We start from the raw sequence: 11917 nt of genomic DNA on the forward strand, positions 1-11917 counted from the left end.
CTGTGTCTAGACTGGGGGGGGGGGAGGGGCTATTCCCATCGGGAGCGCTGGACGCGCACCCGATAAAGAAGATGCTACTATTACAAGAAAGCCAAGATTTTCCTGGCAAAAATGAAGATCCAAACAGAAGATGCATTTTTAGTCCCTGCCCGAAGTTTCTTCGGCCAGTCACTCGGGGGCTACTGATCTGGGCATTACCCTTCGGGTAACTATTATTGTACTACCTCCTACGGCCCAGCTAGGGGCCCATGAAGACACTCGACGACCAGGTGGGCCGTAGTGTCGGTTCCGAAGAAGGAATCTTGAAGCACAAGGCAAGAAGACAAAGAATAAAAGAAAAGTTTAGATCTAGGGTTCTCTGTAACCTAGTCGTACCCGGACAGATCTCTCGAGACCTGGCTCTCAATATAAGGGCCAGGAGAGGGGCTGTCGGGGGACACACGCAATCATAGTAATCATAGCCACCGCAAGTCTAGGGTTAGGTCATTACATAACTTAGTCTCTCGACGAGATCACAGCCGAAACCTTCGGCACCCCATTGTAATTCGATATTTTCATAATCAAGATCAGACAGGCCACACGTAAGAGTTTTACCTCATCGAGAGCCCCAGACCTGGGTAAATCGCTATCCCCGCTTGTTTGATAACCGATGTCTCATGTCAGCCTACAGGATTCCATCTACCCTAAGGTCCATACGGAGGGCATTGCCGAGGAGTACCCTCGACAACCGCCCTTTAGCATACATAGAGGGTGGAAGCTAACCGTTGACAGAGCGAGAGAGGGTGGTGGCCCCGATCAGAGAGAGAGGGGGGGGTTATCCTGCCAGTTAGATCATACGATCAATGGTCGGCGGGCACGATCCGCGTGACATGGGCTAGACCAATCAGGGCAATGTTGGGCGTCTGTGAGAATTTGTGAAGGGAGAGGGAAAAACTGAGTAGTATCAAGAAACCAAGGGCACGTGAGTAGTAAACAGACTAAGGGTTTCAAATATGAGATTTAAACATTGGAAAATGCGTGTTTTGTACAATGAAACCCATCTTGGCCTACCTCAAACTATTTGCAATACAAATATACATGAGTGTGAGAATGGTGGCCTCATTCAGACAAAGTATGTTTTGGGGAAAGCTGTTTTGGGAAGGGCTTATTGTGGAAAGCCATGCACCTTCATAGCTACTAGGTGATTTGAGAAGTGGCAATTTTTGGTAAGACTTGATTTATCTATGATTGTTATGGTTCCCAACGTGGCAGGTCGCGGAAGAAGACTCCATGAGTAAGTGCCACTATGGTTTTATCTTTTTTGGATTTTTTTTGCACATTAAATGACTCATTTAACTAGTTAATCCCATTTGTTGACTCTCTGTTGACCACCACTTGAGGGTAAAACTGAGTATATTGCACTAGCCAGTATTAGCACTCAAGGGGAAAATTGAGCACACAAAAAATGCTAGTATAAGACTCGAGGGTATACCTGAGTATATCTAAATTTCCAGGGTTAGACTCGAGGACGCGTGTTGTGGTACAGAAGTGGAAGATGTGCAATTGTTGACGCGTAGATGCGGGTCGCGGTGCAGAAGTCGAAGATGTGCAATCATGGACGCGTGTCGCGTTGCAGAAGTCCAAGACGTGCAGACGTGCATTAGTGGACACGTAGGACGCGGGTCGCATTAACCACCCCTCACCTTTATAGATGCCTCTCCTTGTTCGCCTCCTCGCACTATCTCTGTCACTCTCACTCCCTCACGCAACGCCGCCTCTCCCGTCCCATCATCTTCTCCAAAGAAAAAAAAACCCTCTCCCTCTCCTCTGCCGGTGATGGACAAGGAGAATGCGAATCCCATCGCCCACGACGCCGTCGACTCCAAGCGCAGTGCCTCCCTCTTCGACGTTGTCCCCTCTACGGCCGTCGCCGCCGCCGGTGCATTGGTGGCTCCCGCCGATGCATCGAATGCTGCCACCGGTGGCGGTCAGATCCTGCCGGAATGGAACCCCTATGAGGAGGTGTCGTACATCTCGCCGTCGAACCCCTATGACACCTGCATGGACGACCCTTGGAACGAGGTAACTACAGTTTGCTCCCTGTTTTGTTCCCCATTCCTTTTTCAACCCTTTTTCGCTGGTTCTCTAGTAACTATTAGTGCCGATCTGTAGGTAGGATGAGTATTGGGTTAATATTTGCGCTGATTTTTTTCCATTTTGTTTTGATCTCTTCTTGATTTCGTTTAAGATTTGGGGTTCGGTCGTTCGGTTAATATATGCAAGTAATGATGGGATCTTAATCAGTTAATTTATGCAAGTAATCATGGGATCTCAATCAGTTATTTTATGCACGAATCAAAAGATATCAATCGTTTAATTTTGCAAATAATCTGGAATGTGTTCAAATTCAGATCTGGGTATATAATCATGTGTTTATTTGCCTATGATGAATCGTTGGGCACAAATTTTTACAGGGCGGGTTCAGCGAACCATTGATGTGTACAAATCTGTTGTGCATGAGCTTTGGTTCGCTAACCCAGTTCCTGTAGATATATAATCGTGTCCACTCTAACTGAGGCTGCCTCTATTTTTCCTAACTTTGTTATCATGTAAGTTAGTCATCGTTGCAACTCATTCACTCATAGTTTCTGTTTGATATGGATCAGGTGTCTGGCAGCGACGGCGCAACGACGCGGAGGACCAGCACACCAAGACTCGGTAGGTGATGCGGAGGCTGCAGGTCGGCTAGTACACCTCCTACTTCGCCAAAGGTGTCTACAGGTGCCCCATCTGCACTAGGAGACTCGGCGGCACCGACTTCAACTGCCTCCTCACGCATGCCGAGGACATCGGACGGACCTTCCCCAAGGTTGGCGCGACTGTGAATGTCTACTCCTTCCGCGCCAAGCACAAGGCGCTCGGCATTCACCTCCGCAACTTGCAGTAGGTGGAGATCGCCACCGGGTGCATGCCTCCGATCAAGCCCAAGGTGCCCAAGATCAAGGGACAGGCGAACAAGAACTAGAGGAAGAGCCAGATGGGGTAGGCGGAGTCCAGGACGTATGCTGTTGCTGCAAAGCAGCTTTTATTTTGTTTTTAGGGATCCCTTGTTGTTATGTTGTTAGTATGTTGGTGAAGCGATTCAACCCGGTAATGTGCATAATGTGCTAGTCCCTGGATCGAGTCGGTAGCACACACAGTTCGATGAATAAACAGAATAGCAAATGCATCATTTATTACAACGTATGATCCAAAATATATTTATTACAACTTGCATAGCTCATGGCTAGCCCAAATAACAGAGTTCAAAGCGGAAAACAAATAAATTCAAAGAGCTCCATCACGCCACAGGCGAACATGTTGAGTGGAAGCTCGCGACCTAAAATCGATACCTTACTCATCCTCAGAGTAACCTGCAACATAAAATGTTGCAGCCACGCAGGGTCAGTACATTTGGAATTGTATTGGCAAATGTCACTTTTTGGTGGATATATAAATGGCGCCTAACTACGTGCTTATTTGGCAGGTGGAGTTCAGCCACATTTGCAGAAAGCAATATTTATTTCTCCTACTTTCGAAACAATTTTATCTTCTTCAAAACTCACTAACTATCATCACTCTGACAACCCATGTTACCCATCAAGTTTTAATTAAGAAATTAGAATGATGAGATCATCCAAACAGTTCCCGACTCTAGTTGCTCATAATATCCATAACCGGGGACACGGCTAAGTACTTAGTTTGACACTCTCGAGAGGATGTACACTTTGCCCACATGACCTAGCCAGCCCCTTTTACCATGATGCTCAATTTGCTCAAATGGTCGGGTGAAAGCTAAGACGAGACCTTTGGGAAATAGAACCATGAACCACGTTTCGGATCATATCCAACCTACAATTCACTACCTGCTGATACACGACAGGCCATGGTCCTATAACTTAATTAGTCAAGACAGAACCCATATGACATGTGGTTGTACTAGAAGCTACTAAAACAGAAACTTGTCAAATCTCTTTGTTTCTGGGTGGCCAACCACAAGTGTGATACACACGACCGCCATAGACATAACTCCGGTGTAACCACTCAACATAAACCAAGCAAACCACTTCCACTCCGGTTGTTTTATTACATCAAAAAATATTTTCCAACGAGACAAATCACATCATGATTCCCAATCCACGCATCTAAAATAGCAGGGCTAAGCATTTCTACAGTACGGTGGCGACACAGAACAAGGCATGGAATCATATGGCTATCATAGATAGGTTTATTGGCATAGCAATATATAATTTGAAAACTCCTACACATACATAACTAATGAAAAATAAATACAATGTGCATACAAAAGATAATAGGACGGTGTGTGACACTTGCCTTGGGTGTTATTCAGACAATCGTTGTAGTCGCAATCGTTGCACTCCGGGCAATCTAACGCAACCAAACAATAAAACATTCAATAACCAGAGCATTGCAAACAATATATGCATGTATGATATTTCATAATCTTAACAAGTTAACACTTTAACCTTCTGGTTATTTAGAGTAACATAGGATGCATGCACAAAATATTTCTATGCGTAAAACTATTTTAGTTTGCAAAATATAGCATGTTAATGACATATTTCGAAATCTCGAACAATTTATTACGAAAAACTCTTAAATAAATTTGGTTTCTGGTTCTCTGTATGGGTATTTAAATTTGAAAACCGATGCAACAAGAATCAACTTAATCGGATTTGTAGAACGTTAAAAATACTCCATTAGAGTGATTGATATTCACGAAAATTAGGTTACAGTAAACTTTAAATTTTATTGCATATTAATATTCTACATACTTTTCTGAATCCGTGCATATTTTATTTACGAAAAACGGACGTGTATTTAATTTTCTATGAATTTTACAAAATTGATATGCTAGCAGATTCGGAAAAACGGAAATTCGATTTTTTGATTAAAATGACTCGGCCACGTGGCGTGATCTGATTCGCCGATACCCCTTCACGCGGATCATGCTTGTGAGTCGTCGGATTAAAGCGAAAACATGTAGCCTAGATTGAATCTGGGAGCTCACCGGAATCAATGGACGACGGTGGCGGCGGCGGCTCAGACGATGAACTTGGCGATGGTTCCGACGGTTCTTGGCGGCGGCGAAGTGGACGACGGTGTTCAGCTTCTCACGTGGTCGTGATGGTATCCTCGATGTCGTCTCCTCCTTCCCGAAACAGTCGTGAAGAGCGGATGGAGGCGTCGTCTCCGGCGAAGCTCCGGTGAGAAATAACGGGCGTTCCCGTGCTCTAAAGATGGGGGAAAAGGTTAAGACGACGTTGTACTTTAAGTGGAAGAACTTAGATCGAAAAAGAGGGGCAGAGGTGGTCAGATTCGTCGGCGACATCAACCTCCAAGCCCCAACAATGGCCGGCGAAAAATTTGTGCAGCCTGGTGGCGCAAAAATTAGGGCTTTTGGTGTCAAAATATTGAGAGAAATATAGGGTATTTATAGACAGAGTTTGGAAAAAAGGCTAGAAATCTGAGCCAAATCGAGCAGAGAAATCGGGATATGTTCGGGTTCGTAAAACTCGTACACGAGCTGGTCTCTCGCTGAGGTTGGTGATGACCGTGGGTCCCATGCGTCAGAAAGAAAAAGAAAGTCAAAGCAAACGCTGTTGCGCGTCTCGTTCGGCGCGTGCGTGCCTGGCTGCATTCTTGCGTTTGGTCGTTTTCTTTTTTTTCATTTCTCCTTTTTTTTATTACTTTATTAACTGATGTATTAGCTTTAGGTCTCTATCTGACGCAAATAATTTGCGAATAATTTGTAAAAATCTTATATATTATTTGGACATTATGGAGCACTGTTCCAGCCCAACAAGACACACATACGTATATACTTTATACACTTGAACTAATAGACTATTAGCAAAACTTGGTATAAAAATTGATTTTATGCATAAAAATAATTAAAACTCTTTTAAAACCGAAACTTTGGCATGGTTCAACGATGCAAGGCATGAATTTGAAATTGCATGCATTTTGTGATGTTACAAACCTAACCCCCTTAAGATTAATCTCGCCCTCGAGATTCGGAGTGGCTAGCAAATAGGTGTGGGTGGTCTTCTCGAAGATCATCCTCTCGTTCCCAAGTGACTTCCTCCTCGGAATGATGACTCCACTGAACTTTGCAAAACCTGATTGTCTTGGTGCGAGTAAACCTCTCCGATGTGTCCAAAATCTTGTTACGTTTCTCCTCATATGTGAGATCATTTTCTAGTTGAACCTCATCCAACGGAACTGTATCTCTTAGCGGCGTATCCGCCATCTGCGGGTGATACTTGCTTAATTGGGACACATGGAACACATTATGTACTGCTGCTAATGCCCCCTCAGGCAATTCTAACTCATAAGCTACCTCTCCCTTGCGAGCAAGGATTTTATAGGGTCCAATAAATCGTGGTGGCAGCTTACCATTAATACCAAACCTCTTAACTCCACGTACCGGTGAAACTCTGAGATACACTCTATGTCCTATCTCATATGTCACCTCTCTACGCTAAGAATCCGCATAACTTTTTTGTCTTCATTGAGCTACCTTCAGCCTGTCATGACTAAGTCGAACCTTCTCTTCAGCTTCCTTGATCAAATCGGGTACAAATAAACTGTGCTCTCCAACTCCATCCCATAACAGCGGTGTTCTACAATTTCTACCATACAATGCTTCGAATGGGAGCCATCTCAATGCTAGATTGATAGCTATTGTTGTAGGAGAACTCGGCATATGGTTGGTTCTCATCCCAACTAGATCCATAATCTGGAGCACAGGCTCTCAACATGTCCTCTAATATTTGGTTTACTCTTTTAGTCTGCCCATTAGTTTGTGGGTGAAACGTTGTACTAAACTCCAATCTGGTACCCAATGATTCATGCAGTTGGCGCCAAAAGTGAGAAGTGAATTGAGTACCTCTATCAGAAACAATTCCCTTCGGAACTCCATGTGAACATACAATCTTGCTCATATAAATCATGCTGGTTTCTGATGTTCAGCTTTTACTCTACTACACACATCACATAGGGCAATATACTCTGCAATTTCCCTCTTCATATTCGACCACCAAATCTTTCTCGCAAGTATCAGTTTTCTAATCTCAGGGTCATTGGTCACACATAAACGCTTCTCAAGCCATAGAATTCCTTGTTCGTCCAAGCGAAAACCCTTCGCCTTACCCTTGATCATGTTCCCTTTTATTTCTTCCATCTGTCTGTCTTCTTTCTGAGCTTCTCTGATCCTTTCTAGCAGAGTGGGCATCACTTCCATAGATGCCAAATATCCCTGTGGCCCTATTTCCAGCCTGAGATCCTTGAATTGTTCGCACAAATCCAAAGGTATCTCCCCTGTGGTTATACCATTCACATAAACCTTACGGCTAAGTGCATCAGCTACAACATTAGCTTTTTCCGGGTGGTATTGCAAATTCATGTCATAATCCTTTATGAGTTCCAACCATCTCCTTTGTCTCATATTCAGCTCCTTCTGAGTGAATATATACTTCAGGTTTTTATGGTCGGTGTACACATCATAATGCTTCCCCATCAGATAATGTCTCCACACCTTGAGTGCGTGCACGACTGATGCTAGCTCCAATTCATGGGTAGGATAATTTCTTTCATGATGCTTAAGTTGGCGTGAAGCATAATGCTCTTTGTTGGAGAAAGAGCGGGGCGAAAACGTTTGTTACGATCCAGTCTTCTCTAGTCCAGTTTACACCAAAACGCATTTTCCAAGTTTTGTGGAAATCAACTTTTAGTAATTCAGTTGTTCTCTAGTCTGTAGTCTGATCAAAGTGAAAGATACCTTCTTCGAGAAAAAAATAGGAATTGCACGGGCTTTCTTGGTCATAGCACATTGCAAAAGATGACCCCGGCTTTGCGCATTATGGCTTATGGAATCCCGGCTGATTTGGTGGGTGACAATATTGCAATGGCGGAGAGCATGGCCATCTACTGTTTGAGGCGATTTGCTAAGGTAATTATAAAGTGCTTTGGTGAACTGTACTTGAGAGCACCCAATGTCGAAGACACTCGAAGGTTGTTGGCGATGAACGCCGCAAGAGGGTTTCCAGGGATGCTCGGCATGATGAGGACTTCGACCATCATTATAGTTTCGTTCGAAAGGTGGTGCAACCGCATCGGAGAGAAGGCCACATCAAGCACTTTCTTCAAATTCACGGTGAGATTCGAGAATTGGCAACTCATGAACGACTTAATGAAGATCTCATCGAGGAGTGGTGCTGGAGTGGTAATCAAAATACTTGAGTTGGCATGTCTTGTATTTCAGTTTCCATAAACTTTGTGATTTGCTTCATTGGAATTGTGATTCATTGATAAACATTCTGTTGTAATAATCATATACTACTTGTTTCCTATTTTTCCAGATTTTAATTTACCATATTTAAATTTATTAATGAGTGATTTAGACTATACTTGCATACATGGAGGTTTGAGCCCAGACGTTCTAGTTTTGGATTACTATTATACAAACTAGCAAATGATCGGCGCGGCGGCACGCCGCACCAGCATGTGATGAAAAAATAGGTGAGGTATTAATAACATGGATACAACATTTAGATTGTACCATGTATTTTGCAAAAAAAAAAATGTATAATGGCTAGGCCAGTCAAACAATGACGAATATTGTGTGCTATCGTGTATCTATGGGGGGAATCCGCTGTGGGATCAGACATCAGAGAATATACTACACGTAAGTATGCTCAAGCATGGAAAGACCATGATATTGAGACTGTTATGAGACCATATGATAGGAACGGAACACACTGAATCGCCGATTCTGTTAAACCAAAGCAAGGCACATGTGCAGGGAACTACGACATAAAAACTACTACGCTAGGGGAAGTGCAATCATTTTTGCCCCTGGTGCTGTCGCCGGAAGCAAGGATGATGTTGTCCATGTATTTGTCCAGGAAATTAATGGATGAAACGTATGCTCCTTCTAGTGTCGAGGGCTCGTTTTGTTCGTCACTGGAGCTCCCAACGTTAGACCAGTTATGGACTTCTTCTTTGAAACTAAGAGCAGCGGAAAACCAAAATGTTATAACCAAAGGGAGAAGAGTATAGGCTATGCATGCATTAGTTTAATTGAAGAGCACACCATCATATATTAAACTATATTACGTTGTGGTGAAGAGCATTGCACTACCTTCCATCGATACGATCAACAATCCATGGATACTTGTACACTAATTTTGTTTGACATTATCTTTTTTTGGCTGACATTATTGTCATGTACTTTCCCTAAAATGCAACATAAAAGATCGGTTTTGGAACTTCAGATACGTACTGGACTGTCTACAGAGACAATATATCGCCATAGCAGCTGGATCTCCATATCTCTGACAATAATAAATGGTCACAGCCATTCAGTATTGCTAGACCAGCATGAAACTTTGAGATCATCGCAGCATGCATCCAATGAAAATATGATATGAAAAGAGAATAAGATGCTAGGATGTGCTAACTCAGAATCTTTTCGTGGTGCCAGATGGCCAGACTAAATAAATGAGGAGATTAAAGATGGTGGTATAAATTTTTTTAGAAAAAGCAGAATATATTTTCTTTTGACAGTCAAACAGTAGGAGAGGCTTCTACTGTGGTATATATATATATTAATACGGAAAGATATTTACATCGTTGGGTGTAACACCCTCTGGAATCCCAGGATTACAAAGTCCAGATGCTATCTACAACAGAAAGTATAAAAAAGTGAAAGTCTTGAGAGACTTTGTATCTAAGAAGGTGCAGATCAGCTGCCACTCTAGCTCTCCAAACAGCCCTGGAAAGCCTTACGCCCTTGAAGATATAATTATTCCTTTCTTTCCAGATATCCCAGGCTTCAATTATAAAAATTTCGAACAAAAGCTCTCCTTGAAAGGAATTCTTTGCTTCAGTAATAGCCTCAGATCAGTTGACCTGAAGATTCCATTTTATATGCAATATGTTCCCACTAAGTAGCAAAGGAGAAATGAAGAGTAGGTGTTCCAGTGTCCCTCTTCCCTCTTCACCAGAATTGTACAATGGGCATGAAAGTTTATTTCCAATGTTATAGTGCCTCCTCTTAAGCATGTTTCTGGTGTTCAATCTGTCGGAGAATAATAACCATGCAAATACCTCAAGCTTAGGCCATAAATTAGACTTCCAGATCCATATAAAAGCTGCAGCAGGTGGGCCAATAAGTAATACTTATAATATTTCTAGAAGAATAGTTGCTACCCGAAATATAATTCCATTCATCAACAATTCAACATCAGAGAAGATTAAAGTATGGTTGGATTCCATATGTTAAGGAATCACACGCATAGCTTTTCCAATACAGGGCAATATGTTAGGGCTACATCTCTTTATTCAAATGACTTCTTAATTTGAAACACCATCTAGAAATAGAAGTTATTTTGGAGAGCCTATGTACTAGATGGACCTAGCGCGCTTTGCCGCGCCGTCCTCTAGTATTATCGTTTAATTTTTTCCCATGGTTTGTATGCCGCCTTTGCTTTTATTCGAATTGTAACTACACATGAAGCTAAAGAATTTTAGCACTTTGCTAGATGTGCACATGACGGAACTGAAAATGGCTATATGTGCAGAAACCATTTGGAGCTCTTCTTGGCTGAAATATAAATACAAAGAATATGATACCACTCCTCTGACTTGAACTATTATGTATCTTACAGGTAGTCAAGAGTTGATTTCCCTTGCGCACATCATCGACATGAATATACTAACAAACAAATCATGCAACGTAGCTCACCCAAAGCTGTACATAATTGGTGAGAGAGATTTGTACCGCTGCTAGTCCGATGCTTGCAACAACTCTTCTTGGGCCCTAAAATCTGTGTGCCCAAACATGGTGATGGCCAGTCGCAGCAGCAGCTAGCTCTGGTGGCAGATCTGGATCGTAGTCCTGAACGAAACCAATAAAATATTGTTCATCTCACACAAAAGTTCATAGCTTGCATATGGTCGATGTTTTAGGAAATGGGGTTACAGTGAACCTGTTCTAAGCGCCCATTCTCGTAAACCCATATTCTTGATTGCATTGTGGACTCCACTTTTAGTTGATCTTGGTAAGACAAAGGTTACCCAAAGCTTACAAAAGGGCAAAACAGAAGCCGAAAAAAAAGCCATTGCTACCAAATATTATAAACAAGTAGTGACAATTTGCTTGCAATATTCTTTCCATTTCTCTTCATCAATCCCAAAGTTAAAGAACTCTGAAATGTTAGCGCCGTGGTATTTCCATGGTTTCTCCTCAAATGCGGTGTCAATGTCAATCTCATATATTGCCCTGGACCAAATAAATATTTTTTAGGAGACGAAAATAATAATGAGCATAAAATATGACAAATCTCCAGATGTAACTGAAATAACAAAGGAAGATGTCCTAATTATTCCTTGATTCCAATCTAGAACTCATTCCCTCTCCTCTACCCCCTCCCCCCACAAAAAATGACTCCAGTACGCGTATATGGTTCTCTTGACCTCTGTGTGCTTAAGAATGAGAATGCTAGGTGTATTCAGTGCACCAAGTTCAGTTTCCTTCAATAGCTTGTCTGTTATATTGATGGTAAAAATATGTCGATGTCATTAACCAACAACTCATCATACAACTATATCTAAGTTGTCCAATAGGAGGTAAGAGAGTATAGAATCTTGCTCTGTTTCTACCTTGGAGCATGTGCAACAATCATCTTACAACTCGTGGAGATGCCCTAATGTAGTGTTCTTGCCTTTAAAACTGCCCGCTTGTGGCGAATAAAAAAGGTGCATTTTACCAGGCGCCCAATATATTTCAACTGTGGTTTGATTGCATAAACATATGATATTTCAACTGAATATGTTTCTAAACAAATTGAATATTTAAGTGTGCAATAGAAGG

The 11917-nt window shown here is 42.3% G+C and overlaps 2 long non-coding RNA genes across 2 annotated transcripts in view; both read right to left on the bottom strand.

The window, feature by feature from the left end:
- Nucleotides 1-9633: 9633 nt before the first annotated feature.
- LOC124670754 overlaps nt 9634-11917 on the bottom strand; it is a 7028-nt gene continuing 4744 nt past the window's right edge. The window contains exon 2 of the long non-coding RNA XR_006992645.1: nt 9634-10196. This is a non-coding gene — a long non-coding RNA (uncharacterized LOC124670754). The remainder of the gene's footprint in view (nt 10197-11917) is intronic.
- Nucleotides 10681-11917, bottom strand: part of LOC124670755 — a 5609-nt gene continuing 4372 nt past the window's right edge. Inside the window, exons 2-3 of the long non-coding RNA XR_006992646.1 lie at nt 11034-11326; nt 10681-10942 (exon numbers count right to left, since the gene is read on the bottom strand). This is a non-coding gene — a long non-coding RNA (uncharacterized LOC124670755). The remainder of the gene's footprint in view (nt 10943-11033; nt 11327-11917) is intronic.

This window comes from Lolium rigidum, chromosome 7 (genome assembly GCF_022539505.1).
Source record: "Lolium rigidum isolate FL_2022 chromosome 7, APGP_CSIRO_Lrig_0.1, whole genome shotgun sequence".
Classification (NCBI taxonomy): domain Eukaryota; kingdom Viridiplantae; phylum Streptophyta; class Magnoliopsida; order Poales; family Poaceae; genus Lolium; species Lolium rigidum.